Here is a 12796-nt window from a genome sequence, read left to right as displayed (position 1 = left end):
TTTTGTCTGGTTGATCTATTCATTATTAAAAGTAGAATATTGAAATCTTGAACTATTTCTGTAGAAGTATCTATTTTGCCCTTCTGTTTTGTGAATTTTTACTTCCTGTATTTTGAGAATCTGTTATAAAGGTGTGTGTTTTTGTTTAGTTGCTCAGTCATGTCTGACTCTTTTGCAGTCCAGGGACTGCTGCAGCATGCTAGGCTTCCTTGTCCTTTACTATCTTCCAGAGTTTGCTCAAACTCATGTCCATTAAATTGATGATGCCATCCAACAATCTCATCCCCTGTCACCACCTTTTCATCCTACCCTCAATCTTTCCCAGCATCAGGGTCTTTTCCAGTGAGTCAGTTCTTTGCACCAGGTGGCCAAAGTATTGGAGCTTTGGTTTCAGCATCAGTGCTTCCAATGAATATTCAAAGTTGATTTCCTTTAGGATTGACTGATTTGATCACCTTGCAATCCAAGGGACTTTCAAAAGTCCCCAGCACCACAGTTCGGAAGCGCCAATCCTTCAGTGCTCAGCCTTCTTTATGGTGTATGTAAAAGTCTATAATTGTTACATCTTCTTGCTGTATTGACCATTTTATTAATATATAATATCCTTGTTAGTCTGTTCTAACCCTTTTGGATTTAAAGTCTATTTTTTTCTGCTTGCTTAAGTCTGCTTTTAACCCTTGTAGTATACTTTTTTTTATTTCAGCTATTGTATTTTTCAACTCCATAATTTCTTTTTGGCTCCTTTATATAATATCTATCTCTATTGTTACTCTCTTTTTGTTCATACATCATTTCTTATTTTATTCATGTCTTACTTTAGCTCTTTAAGCATATTAAAGCATTTTAGTCTAGTGAGTCTGATATCTGGATTTACTCAGGTATAATTTCTGTTGATTTGTTTTGTTCTTTTGTATGGGCTATACTTTCCTGTTTCTTTGTATGCCTTGTAATTTTTTTCCCCTGCTCAAAACTGGATATTTGAATTTTATAATTTGGTAATTCTGGATATAAGTATTCTCCCTCTTCCCTAGGGTTAGCAGATTTTGTTGTTGTTATTATTGTACGGTATCTCTTTGCTGGGGAGTAGCCTAAGAAAAGCTTAAGTTCTCATTGTCTTTTCTCAGCCTACATCTTTCCCTGGGCGTTCACAGTGGCTTTCTAAATTCCATCATATATGTGATTGTTTTTGGATGTCCATAAAGATAGATGTGGTTCCTTTAAATCTCCTGGAAGCTGCTTTAGCTGGTAGAGATTAGAAGAATGACAGCTAGCCTCTGTACCTGGAGGACACGGTTTTTATTATCCACTGTGGCTTCAGCCATGCCAGAAACGTGGGTTGCTATCCCTGTTGCCACCTGACATAGGGGTGAATAGTTGGAATTCTATTGAGTTCTGAAATCAAATGATATCAACTGTAGTTTACCAGCCAAGCATTCCCTTAGAAGCTGCAAACTTTCAAGTGTACTCTGGAGTTCCATAACAGTCAGTTTAGACATTTTTTGACACTGCAATTATTGTCTAGCTACACAGAGAGAGATTCTTGGCTATTCTTACCCTGCTGTATTCCCTGATATCACTCCAGGCTCTGTTTGCTTTGTTTCATTCTTTTTTCCTCTTTGTTCCTCACACTAAGTAACCTCATTTGACCTACCTGCCAGTTCACATCTGTTGGTGAGCCCTTCTAGTAAATTTTGTGTTACATTTCTTGTGTTTTTCAAGCCCAGAATTTCTATTTGGTTCTTTTTTTATACTTTACCCTCTTTATAGTATTCTCTCTTTGATGAGACATCATGATTATTCTTTAATATTTTTTAGACATAATTGTCCTTAATTCTTGGAAAATATTTATAATAGTTGATTTAAAGTCTTACTTAGTAAATCCAATGTCTGGGTTTCCAGATTGCTTTTCTTCTGTATAAAAATTGTACTTTCCAGTTTCTTTGCATGTCTTGTATTTTTGAGGTATGAAAACTGGACATTTTAGTAATATAACATGGGAACTCTGGAAATCAGATTCCCCTTCATCTTACTCCCAGGTTTTGTTGTTGTTCATCCTGTTTGTTTAATGACTTATACACTGTAATTCTGTTCTGTAGTGTATATGTTCTTTGTGTAGCCTCTTAAGTCTCTGCTTTGTTAATTGGTCAGCTAATTTTTGAACAAAGATTTTCTTAGTTATCTTGCCACAAAAGTTTCTCAGCGTTTGCTGAGGGACTCTGTGTGGATGTTGGGGCATACTCTCAATACTCGGGCAGAGTTTACAACTGTGCCTTATCTTTCATATCCTGCTGGTACAGAGACTCAAAGACAGAGGGAAATGAGAGATTAGGGCCTTTTAGGTCTTTCCTAGGAATGTACAGTGCACTGTACACGTGAGTGACATTCTAGAGTCCTGAAATTGTGTCAGAGCTTTTCAAAGCTCTCTGTGGATATCTTATTTCCCAGTTTTTCCTTTATGCTAAGGGCTCTGATAGGAAAGTGGACAACATGAAGGAACAGATGGGTAATGTAAGCAGAGGGATGGAAACTCTAAGTTTTAAAAGGGAATGCTTGAGGGGAGGAGATAAATTTGGAGATTGGGATTGACATATACACACTACTATATATAAAGTAGATAACTAATAAGAACCTACTGAATAGCACAGGAACTCTGCTCAATACTTTATATGGTTGATAAAATCTAAAAAATAGTGGATATATGTATATGTATAGTTGATTCACTTTGCTGTATAGCAGAAACTAGCACAACATTGTAAATCAGCTATACTCCAATAAAAATTAATTTAAATAAAGGAAATGTTAGACATTTTAAAACTTCTGTAACAGAAATAAAGACTACCTTTGATGGGCTGATCAGGTGGACAGGAATGAGGAAAGAAACAGTGACTTGAAGATATGTTAACAGAAACTTCTTAGGCTGAAAAGAAGAGAAAAATAATGTTAGAACAGGATATCCAAAAATTATGAGAAAATTACAAAAGAGGTATCATATGTATAATGGAAATACCAAAAGGAAAAGAGAGAAAGGAATAGAAGAAATATTTAAGGTAAGCATGGCTTAGAATTTTCCAAAATTAGTGACAAACACCAAACCACAGATCCAACAACTCAGAGTACACAATGCAGGAAAAATACCCGAAAGTCTACACCAAACTGCACAAACAAAGAAAAAGAAAAAAATTTTGAAGGAAAACATAACACAAAACTATTTCACTTGTTGAAGAACAAGGATAAGAGTTATATCAGGCCTTTGTTCAGAGTCATGCAAGCAAGAAGATAGTGGTGAAATATTTAAAGTGTTGAAAAAAAACCCATTGACCTATAATGCTGTATCGAGTGAAATTAACCTTCCAAAGGGAAGTAAAATAAAGACTTTCTCAGATAAAAATTGAGGGAATTTGTGGCTGGTAGACCTACCTTGGAAGAAATATTAGAAAGAGTTGTTCAGAGAGAAGTAAAATGGTATGTGTCAGAAACAGGTCTGTATATAAAGGAATAGTTCAATAAATAATAAAGAAGATATTAGTTTGTTCAATAATAATGGAAAAAATATATTAAATGATTATAGTTAACACACAAATCAAATGAATGAGAACAGTCTTATAAGGAATTGGAGGAAAAATTGAGAATACTCTGTTATAAGGTATATGCAATAACCAAGAAACAGTACAGTGTTAATATACAAGTAAACATGTTGAAAACTCTAGGGCAACTACTTTAAGTTTTTAAGAAGTTGATATTCTAATTATGAAATAGAAAATTATATAAAATTCTTAATTAAAACCAGAGAAGGAAGAAAGAGTAGAGGACAAAGAAACAAAGAACAAGGGCAGTGAGTAGAATAACAAATATGATACATCTTAATCTAGCTATCAAATCCCTTACGATTATACAGTGGAAGTGGGAAATAGATTTAAGGGCCTAGGTCTGATAGACAGAGTGCCTGATGAACTATGGACGGAGGTTTGTGACATTGTACAGGAGACAGGGAGCAAGACCATCTCCAAGAAAAAGAAATGCAAGAAAGCAAAATGACTGTCTGAGGAGGCCTTACAAATAGCTGTGAAAAGAAGAGAAGTGAAAAGCAAAGGAGAAAAGGCAAGATATACCCATTTGAATGCAGAGTTCCAAAGAATAGCAAGGAGAGATGAGAAAGCCTTCCTCAGAGATCAGTGCAAAGAAATAGAGGAAAACAACAGAATGGGAAAGACTAGAGATCTCTTCAAGAAAATTAAAGATACCAAGGGAACATTTCATGCAAAAATGGGCTCAATAAAGGACAGAAATGGTATGGACCTAACAGAAGCAGAAGATATTAAGAAGAGGTGGCAAAAATACACAGAAGAACTGTACAAAAAGATCTTCACAACCCAGATAATCACAATGGTGATGGTGATGGTGAATCAGATAAGCACTCAGCTAGAGCTAGACGTCCTGGAATGTGAAGTCAAGTGGGCCTTAGGAAGCATCACTATGAACAAAGCTAGTGGAGGTGGTGGAATTCCAGTTGAGCTGTTTCAAATCCTAAAAGATGATGTTGTGAAAGTGCTGCAGTCAGTATGCCAGCAAATTTGGAAAACTCAGCAGTGGCCACAGGATTGAAAAAGGTCAATTTTCATTTCAATCCCAAAGAAAGGCAATGCCAAAGAATGCTCGAACTACCACACAATTGCACTCATCTCACACACTAGTAAAGTAATGCTCAAAATTCTCCAAGCCAGGCTTCAGTAGTACATGAACCGTGAACTTCCTGATGTTCAAGCTAGTTTTAGAAAAGGCAGAGGAACCAGAGATCAAATTGCCAACATCCGCTGGATCATCGCAAGAGAGTTCCAGAAAAACATCTATTTCTGCTTTATTGACTATGCCAAAGCCTTTGACTGTGTGGATCACAATAAACTGGAAAATTCTTTTTTTTTTTTTTTTTGAGAGAGAGAAGTCTATGTATTTTATTTTATTTTTTAAAATATAAATTCTGAAAGAGATGGGAATACCAGACCATCTGACCTGCCTCTTGAGAAATCTGTATGCAGGTCAGGAAGCAACAGTTAGAACAGGAATAAAACAACAGACTGGTTCCAAATAGGAAAAGGAGTATGTCAAGGCTGTATATTGTCACCCTGCTTATTTAACTTGTATGTAGAGTATATAATGAGAAACACTGGGCTGGAAGAAGCACAAGCTGGAATCAAGATTGCTGGGAGAAGTATCAATAAACTCAGATATGCAGATGACACCACCCTTATGGCAGAAAGTGAAGAAGAACTAAAAGCCTCTTGATGAAAGTGAAAGAGGAGAGTGAAAAAGTTGGCTTAAAGCTCAACGTTCAGAAAACTAAGATCATGGCATCTGGTTCTATCACTTTATGGCAAATAGATAGGAAACAGTGGAAACAGTGTCAGGCTTTATTTTGGGGGGCTCCAAAATCACTGCAGATGGTGACTGCAGCCATGAAATTAAAAGACGCTTGCTCCTTTGAAGAAAAGCTATGACCTACCTAGACAGCATATTAAAAACCAGAGACATTAGTTTGCCAGAAAGGTCTGTCTCGTCAAGGCAGTGTTTTTTCCAGTAGTCATGTATGGATGTGAGAGTTGGACTATAAAGAAAGCTGAGCGCTGAAGAATTGATGCTTTTGAACTGTGTTGTTGGAGAAGACTTTTCAGAGTCCATTGGACAGCAAGGAGATCCACCCAGTCCATCCTAAAGGAAATCCGTCCTGAGTATTCATTGGAAGGACTGATGCTGAAGCTGAAGCTCCAATACTTTGGTCACCTGATGTGAAAAGCTGACTCATTTGAAAAAACCCTGATGCTGGGGAAGATTGAAGGCAGGAGGAGAAGGGGATGACAGAGGATGAGATGGTTGGATGGCATCACCGACTCAGGGGAGATGAGTTTGAGTAAATTCCAGGAATTGGCGATGGACAGGGAGGCCTATCATGCTTTGTGGTCCATGGGGTCATGAAGAGTTGGACATGACTGAGTGACTGAACTGAACTGAATTCAGCTATATTAATAATTACTTTAAATGTGAATGGTCAAAATTCTCCAATTAGGGACTTCCCTGGTGGTCTAGTGCTTAAGAATTTGTCTTGCAATGCAGAGGACTGGGTTCAGTCCCTGGTCATGGGATTAAAATCCCACATGCTGCAGAGCTACTGAGTCCAAGCACCATAACTAGAGAGTGTGTGTAGTGCAATGAAAGATCTGTACAGTGTTAAAGTTCCCTCCATGATGCAGCGAAGACCTTACACAGGCAAATAAATAATAAAATAAATAACTATTCAAAAAGGAAATAAAGCCTTTAGTTCAGAAGAAAAAGTTCACCAATTAAACGGCAGACTGCCCTGATGCTGGGAAAGATTCAGGGCAGGAGAAGAAAGGGGCGATAGAGGATAAGATGGCTGGATGGTTGACTCAATGGACATAAGTTTGAGCAAACTCCGGAAGATAGTGAAGGATAGGGAAGCCTGGTGTGCTGCAGTCCATGGGGTCACAAAGAGTTGGTCACGACTGAGCGACTGAACAACAGACCACTAGGGAAGTCCCTGCTTAGTTCTTTTTAAATAATATTTGCTTCTCATTATGTTCAAATTTTTCTTTATATCTTTGTGCTTATTCATAATATTTATAATAACTATCTAAAAGTTCTGGTTTAGTAGTTTATAATCCATCATTGTTGGGTCCTTTTCTGTTGATTGATTTTTTCCTGGTTATGGTTTATATTTTCCTGATCTCTTCACATTGTTATAGGAAAGAAATGGGGCCAGAGAGGATAGTCATGTCCCAGCTCTCAGAAAATGGAGGCATAGTGTTATAAAGTATTTACATTTAGTAAGGAGACATAATAATATATAAAGGCCTTTCACAGTAAGTTAAGTATGCATGTTGTGAACTCCATAGCAACCATTACAAATTTTTTTAAAATGACAGCTAATAAACCAATGGTGCAGATAAAATGGATTAAATAGGATGGCCATCAAGTGTAGATTCTTGGTTTAGCTCAGGAAAGAATTCAAGAGTGAGCATAGCAAAGTGAAAGGTTTATTCAGGGATATATACACTCTATAAATAGAGTATGGGCCATCTCAGAAGGTGAGAGAGGCACCAGGGTATGGGGTTGTCAGTTTTTATAGGGGTAGGTAGGTAATTTCATTGGCTAATGAGTGGGAGCAGTATTCCAGCTATTTTGGTGAAGGGATGGGCATTTTCTTTTTTTTTAGTTTTTATTTTATTGTTTAAATTAAATTTATTTATTAATTTTAATTGGAGGCTAATTACTTTACAATATTATAGTGGGTTTTGCCATACATTGACATGAATAAGCCATGGGTGTACATGTGTTCCCCATCCTGAATACCCCTCCCACGTTCCTCCGCATCCCATCCCTCAGGGTCTTCCCAGTGCACCACCCCTGAGCACCCTGTCTCATGTATCGAACCTGGATTGGCAATCTGTTTCACATTTGATAATATACGTGTTTCAATGTTATTCTCTCAAATCATCCCACCCTCACCTTTTCCCACAGATTCCAAAAGACTGTTCTTTATATCTCTGTCTTTTTGGCTGTCTTGCATATAGGGTCATTGTTACCATCTTTCTAAATTCCATATATATGCGTTAGTATACTGTATTGGTGTTTTTCTTTTTGGCTTACTTTACTCTGTATAATAGGCTCTGGTTTCATCCACCTCATTAGAACTGATCCAAATGCATTCTTTTTAATGGCAGAGTAATATTCCATTGTGTATATGTACCACAGCTTTTTTATCCATTCGTCTGCAGATGGACATCTAGGTTGCTTCCATGTCCTGGCTATTATAAACAATACTGCAATGAACATTGGGGTACCCATGTCTCTTTCAATTCTGGTTTTCTCAGTGTGTATGCCCATCAGTGGGATTGCTGAGTCATATGGCAGTTCTGTTTCCAGTTTTTTAAGGAATGTCCACATTGTTCTCCATAGTGGCTGTACTAGTTTGCATTCCCACCAACAGTGTAAGAGGCTTCCCTTTTCTCCACACCCTTTCCAGCATTCATTGTTTGTAGACTTTTGGATAGCAGCCATTCTGACTGGCGTGAGATGGTACCTCATTGTGGTTTTGATTTGCATTTCTCTGATAATGAGTGATGTTGAGCATCTTTGCATGTGTTTGTTAAACATCTGTATGTCTTCTTTGGAGAAATGTCTGTTTAGTTTTTCAGCCCATTTTTTGACTGGGTCGTTTATTTTTCTGGAATTGAGCTGCAGGAGTTGCTTGTATATTTTTGAGATTAATTCTTTGTCAGTTGCTTTGTTTGCTATTATTTTCTCCCATTCTGAAGGCTGTCTTTTCACCTTGCATATGGTTTCCTTCGTTGTGCAAAAGCTTTTAAGTTTAATTAGGTCCCATTTGTTTATTTTTGCTTTTATTTCCATTTCTCTGGGAGGTGGGTCATAGAGCATCCTGCTGTGATTTATGTCAAAGAGTGTTTTCCCTCTGTTTTCCTCTAGGAGTTTTATAGTTTCTGGTCTTATATTTAAATCTTTAATCCATCTTGAGTTTATTTTTGTGTTGGTGTTAGAAAGTGTTCTAGTTTCATTCTTTTACAGGTGGTTGACCAGTTTCCCCAGCATTGCTTGTTAGAGAGATTGTCTTTTCTCCATTGTATATTTTTGCCTCCTTTGTCAAAGATAAGGTGTCCATAGGTGTGTGGATTTATCTCTGGGCTTTCTATTTTGTTCCATTGATCTATATTTCTGTCTTTGTGCCTGTACCATACTCTCTTGATGACTGTGGCTTTGTAGTAGAGCCTGAAGTCAGGCAGGTTGATTCCTCCAGTTCCCTTCTTCTTTCTCAAGATTGCTTTGGCTCTTTGAGGTTTTTTGTATTTCCATACAAATTGTGAAATTATTTGTTCTAGTTCTCTAAAAAATACCGTTGATAGCTTGATAGGGATTGCATTGAATCTGTAGATTGCTTTGGGTAGTATACTCATTTTCACTATATTGATTCTTGTGATCCATGAACATGGTATATTTCTTCATCTATTTGTGTCATCTTTGATTTCTTTCATCAGTGTTTTATAGTTTTTTTTTAAATTTATTTATTTTTTATTTTACTTTACAATTCTATATTGGTTTTGCCATACATTGACATGAATCCACCATGGGTGTACATGCGTTCCCAAACCTGAACCCCCCTCCCACCCCCCTCCCCACAACATCTCTCTGGGTCATCCCCACGTACCAGCCCCAAGCATGCCATATCCTGCATCGGACATAGACTGGCAATTCGATTCTTACATGATATTATACATGTTTCAATACCATTCTCCTAAGTCATCTCACCCTCTCCCTCTCCCACTGAGTCCAAAAGTCCATTATACACATCTGTGTCTTTTTTGCTGTCCTGCATACAGGGTCATCATTGCCATCTTTCTAAATTCCATATATATGTGTTAGTATATTGTATTGGTGTTTTTCTTTCTGGCTTACTTCGCTCTGTATAATTGGCTCCAGTTTCATCCATCTCATCAGAACTGATTCAAATGTATTCTTTTTAACGGCTGAGTAATACTCCATTGTGTATATGTACCACAGCTTTCTTATCCATTCATCTGCTGATGGACATCTAGGTTGTTTCCATGTCCTGGCTATTGTAAACAATGCTGCGATGAACTTTGGGGTACATGTGTCTCTTTCTATTCTGGTTTCCTCAGTGTGTATGCCCAGTAGTGGGATTGCTGGGTATAGGTCTTTTGTTTCTTTAGGTAGATTTATTCCTAAGTGTTTTGTTCTTTTCGTTGCAATGGTGAATGGAATTGTTTCCTTAATTTCTCTTTCTGTTTTCTCATTGTTAGTGTATAGGAATGCAAGGGATTTCTGTGTGTTGATTTTATATCCTGCAACTTTACTATATTCATTGATTAGCTCTAATAATTTTCTGGTGGAGTCTTTAGAGTTTTCTGTGTAGAGAATCATGTCATCTGCAAACAGTGAGAGTTTTACTTCTTCTTTTCCAATCTGAATTCCTTTTGTTTCTTTTATCCTCTGATTGCAGTGGCTAAAACTTCCAAAACTATGTTGAATAGTAGTGGTGAGAGTGGGCACCCTTGTCTTGTTCCTGACTTTAGGGGAAATGCTTTCAATTTTTCACCATTGAGGATAATGTTTGCTGTGGGTTTGTCATATATGGCTTTTATTATGTTGAGGTATGTTCCCTCTATGCCTGCTTTCTGGAAGGTTTTTTTTTTTTTAAATTATAAATGGATGTTGAATTTTGTCAAAGGCTTTCTCTGCATTTCTTGAGATAATCATATGGTTTTTATCTTTCAATTTCTTAAGGTGGTGTATCACATTGATTGATTTGTGGATATTAAAGAATCCTTGCATCCCTGGGATAAAGCCCACTTGGTCATGATGTATGATCTTTTTAATATGTTGTTGGATTCTGTTTGCTAGAATTTTATTAAGGATTTCTGCATCTATGTTCATCAGTGATAGTGGCCTGTAGTTTTCTTTTTTGTGGCAAGGGATGGGCATTTTCAGGATTTGGACCACCACCCACTTTTTGACTTTTATAGTTGGCCTTGGGACTGTCATGGCACCTATGGGTATGTCATTTAGCTTGCTGATGTGTTATCATAATGAGGTGTGCACTGAGGCTCAAGATCTAGTGGTGTGGACTTGGACCTTTTTGGCTCTAATCAGTTTATGTTATGTTCTCAGGCTGCATTATTCTTCTAAAGGTTGTGCCTGGTCCACTTCTGTCTGAACAGGTCTGGTAGTTTTTTACTGAGTGCCAGGATTATGAATTTTACCTTGAATTTTGTGATATTCTTTATAGAGTGTTTTTATTCTAGCAAGCATTTAAATACAGGTCAGTTTTATCCCTTTGAAGCTTGCTTTTATTTTTTGTTAAGGTGAATCTAAAGTGGTCTGTATTCTGTGGATTAACTCCTCCTGCAAGACCCATTTTTGGTGGGATTTCTAGTGAGTGCTCTGTATATTGAGCAAAGTTTCCCATTTTGATAGTGGGAAGTCAAATGATTTCCTGCCTTATATAAATGATGAGAATTGTTTATATCTAAAATTCTTGATTATTATTTTTCCTCTACAGTATTTCTTTGTCTAATTTTTTGGATTTTTGCCTAATGCAAGTATAGATTTTTGCCTATATGCAATAGTATTATAGCCAAAGAATAGAGGAGACCTATTTTTAGATTTCAGGACCTTTTTTTTTTGTGTGTGTGTGTGTTTGTTTCCCTCTTCTTTGATACTCTGTTTTGCAGTTTCTTACCGCCTTGGCATCCTCAGCAGTGATGTTAAGAATTTGTCTCCAGGCGGAAATATGGGGCTATCATAAGGTTCTCATTGTCTCTTTTACTGTTCTTAAGGATTAGTCCTGCTCTGCTCTGCTTTTTGTCCAATTTGATTTATTTTGTCCAGTTTTCTAGCTGCTCATGGTGAAAGAGAACAGTCTTGTAGCATTTAATATTTGTGGGGAGAAGCAGAAGTCAGAATATTATTATTTTGATTTTCTAAGTCTAGTAAAATGAGTTATTATGAGTTTCTTTAAAAATATCTTTCTGAAAACATTTATTTTCCTGTTCCAAATAGAATTTATTCATTTTTTTTTGTTTTTTTTGATGTCTGATCTGATTTATTTGTTACTCTCAGAACATCTCATTTTTGACTGGACTCAGACTTAGAAGTAGAAGCTCTCAGAGAGGACAGCCTCTGTCTCTTGGCGATCTGTTCCTGCCGTTTTTCTTTGGCCTCCTTCATTCTCTTGGCCAAAAGTTTAGCATATTCTGCAGCCTCTTCTTTATTTTTCTTAGTACGCTGTTTCTTCAGAGCAATACGCCAGCGTTTGTGTTGCAGAACTCGTGGAGTCACAAGACACTGAATCTTGGGTGCTTTAGTCCTAGGTTTCTTACCGTCTTTGTTTAGGGGCTTTCGCACAACATATTGGCGGACATCATCTTCTTTAGAGAGATTGAAAAGTTTGCGGATTCTGCTAGCTCTTTTGGGACCCAGGCGACGAGGCACTGTAGTATCAGTGAGTCCAGGAATATCCTTCTCCCCTTTTTTCACAATGACCAAATTGAGAACACTCAGATTGGCATCCACAATGCAACCCCGAACAGATTTGCGCTTTCTCTCTCCAGTCCTCCTTGGTCTGTAACAGGAATGCCCCTTACTTAGAAGCAGGCGAACTCGGCCATGGGTCAAGACACCTTGCTTCATAGGGAAACCCTGCTTATCGTTCCCGCCACTGATTCGGACCACATAACCCTTCCATTCTTCACCCAGAGCGTCAGCAGCAACTTCTGTGGCCATACGCTTCTCGTAGAAGGTACGAAGTTTTCATTCATCGTCCACTTCAATGAGCTTCTGGCAGCCAGTGGCCGGGAAAGAGATGTTCAGCTTCATTGTGAAGTGGCCGACAGCCTCCGAGGCGCCACGAAAAAGAGCGAATTTATTCATTTTTTAGCCCTATTTCAAGCATGCCAAAAATTGAAGGAATTTTTCCTCAGAACTTTTGTTGTTCTAGTGTCCAGTGTAACTAATGGACAGACTGATACCAGTCTGATTCTCCCTTCTTTGTAGAATACCTGTTTTTTTTTTTTTTTTCCTCTCTTGCAAGGTCTTACCTTTATCCTTGGGCTAAGATTTCACAATGGTACTTTGGGAGATTTTTGTTTGTTAGTTTCATTTTCTCAGATTGACACTTGGTGAGTGCATTCAATACAAGAGATTGTGTTTTTCTTTAGTTCTGGAAAACTGTATTTCTCATAATTTCTTCTAT

The 12796-nt window shown here is 37.5% G+C and overlaps 1 pseudogene; it reads right to left on the bottom strand.

Annotated features, from left to right (window-relative positions):
* Positions 1 to 11634: 11634 nt before the first annotated feature.
* Positions 11635 to 12453, bottom strand: LOC120864733 (annotated as a pseudogene).
* Between the last annotated feature and the right edge of the window lie 343 nt (positions 12454 to 12796).

Source organism: Oryx dammah, unplaced genomic scaffold (assembly GCF_014754425.2).
Source record: "Oryx dammah isolate SB20612 unplaced genomic scaffold, SCBI_Odam_1.1 HiC_scaffold_5, whole genome shotgun sequence".
In the NCBI taxonomy this organism is placed as follows: Eukaryota; Metazoa; Chordata; class Mammalia; order Artiodactyla; family Bovidae; genus Oryx; species Oryx dammah.
The sequence above is the reverse complement of the archived record's forward strand: the minus strand, read 5'-3'. Positions and strand labels throughout refer to the sequence as shown.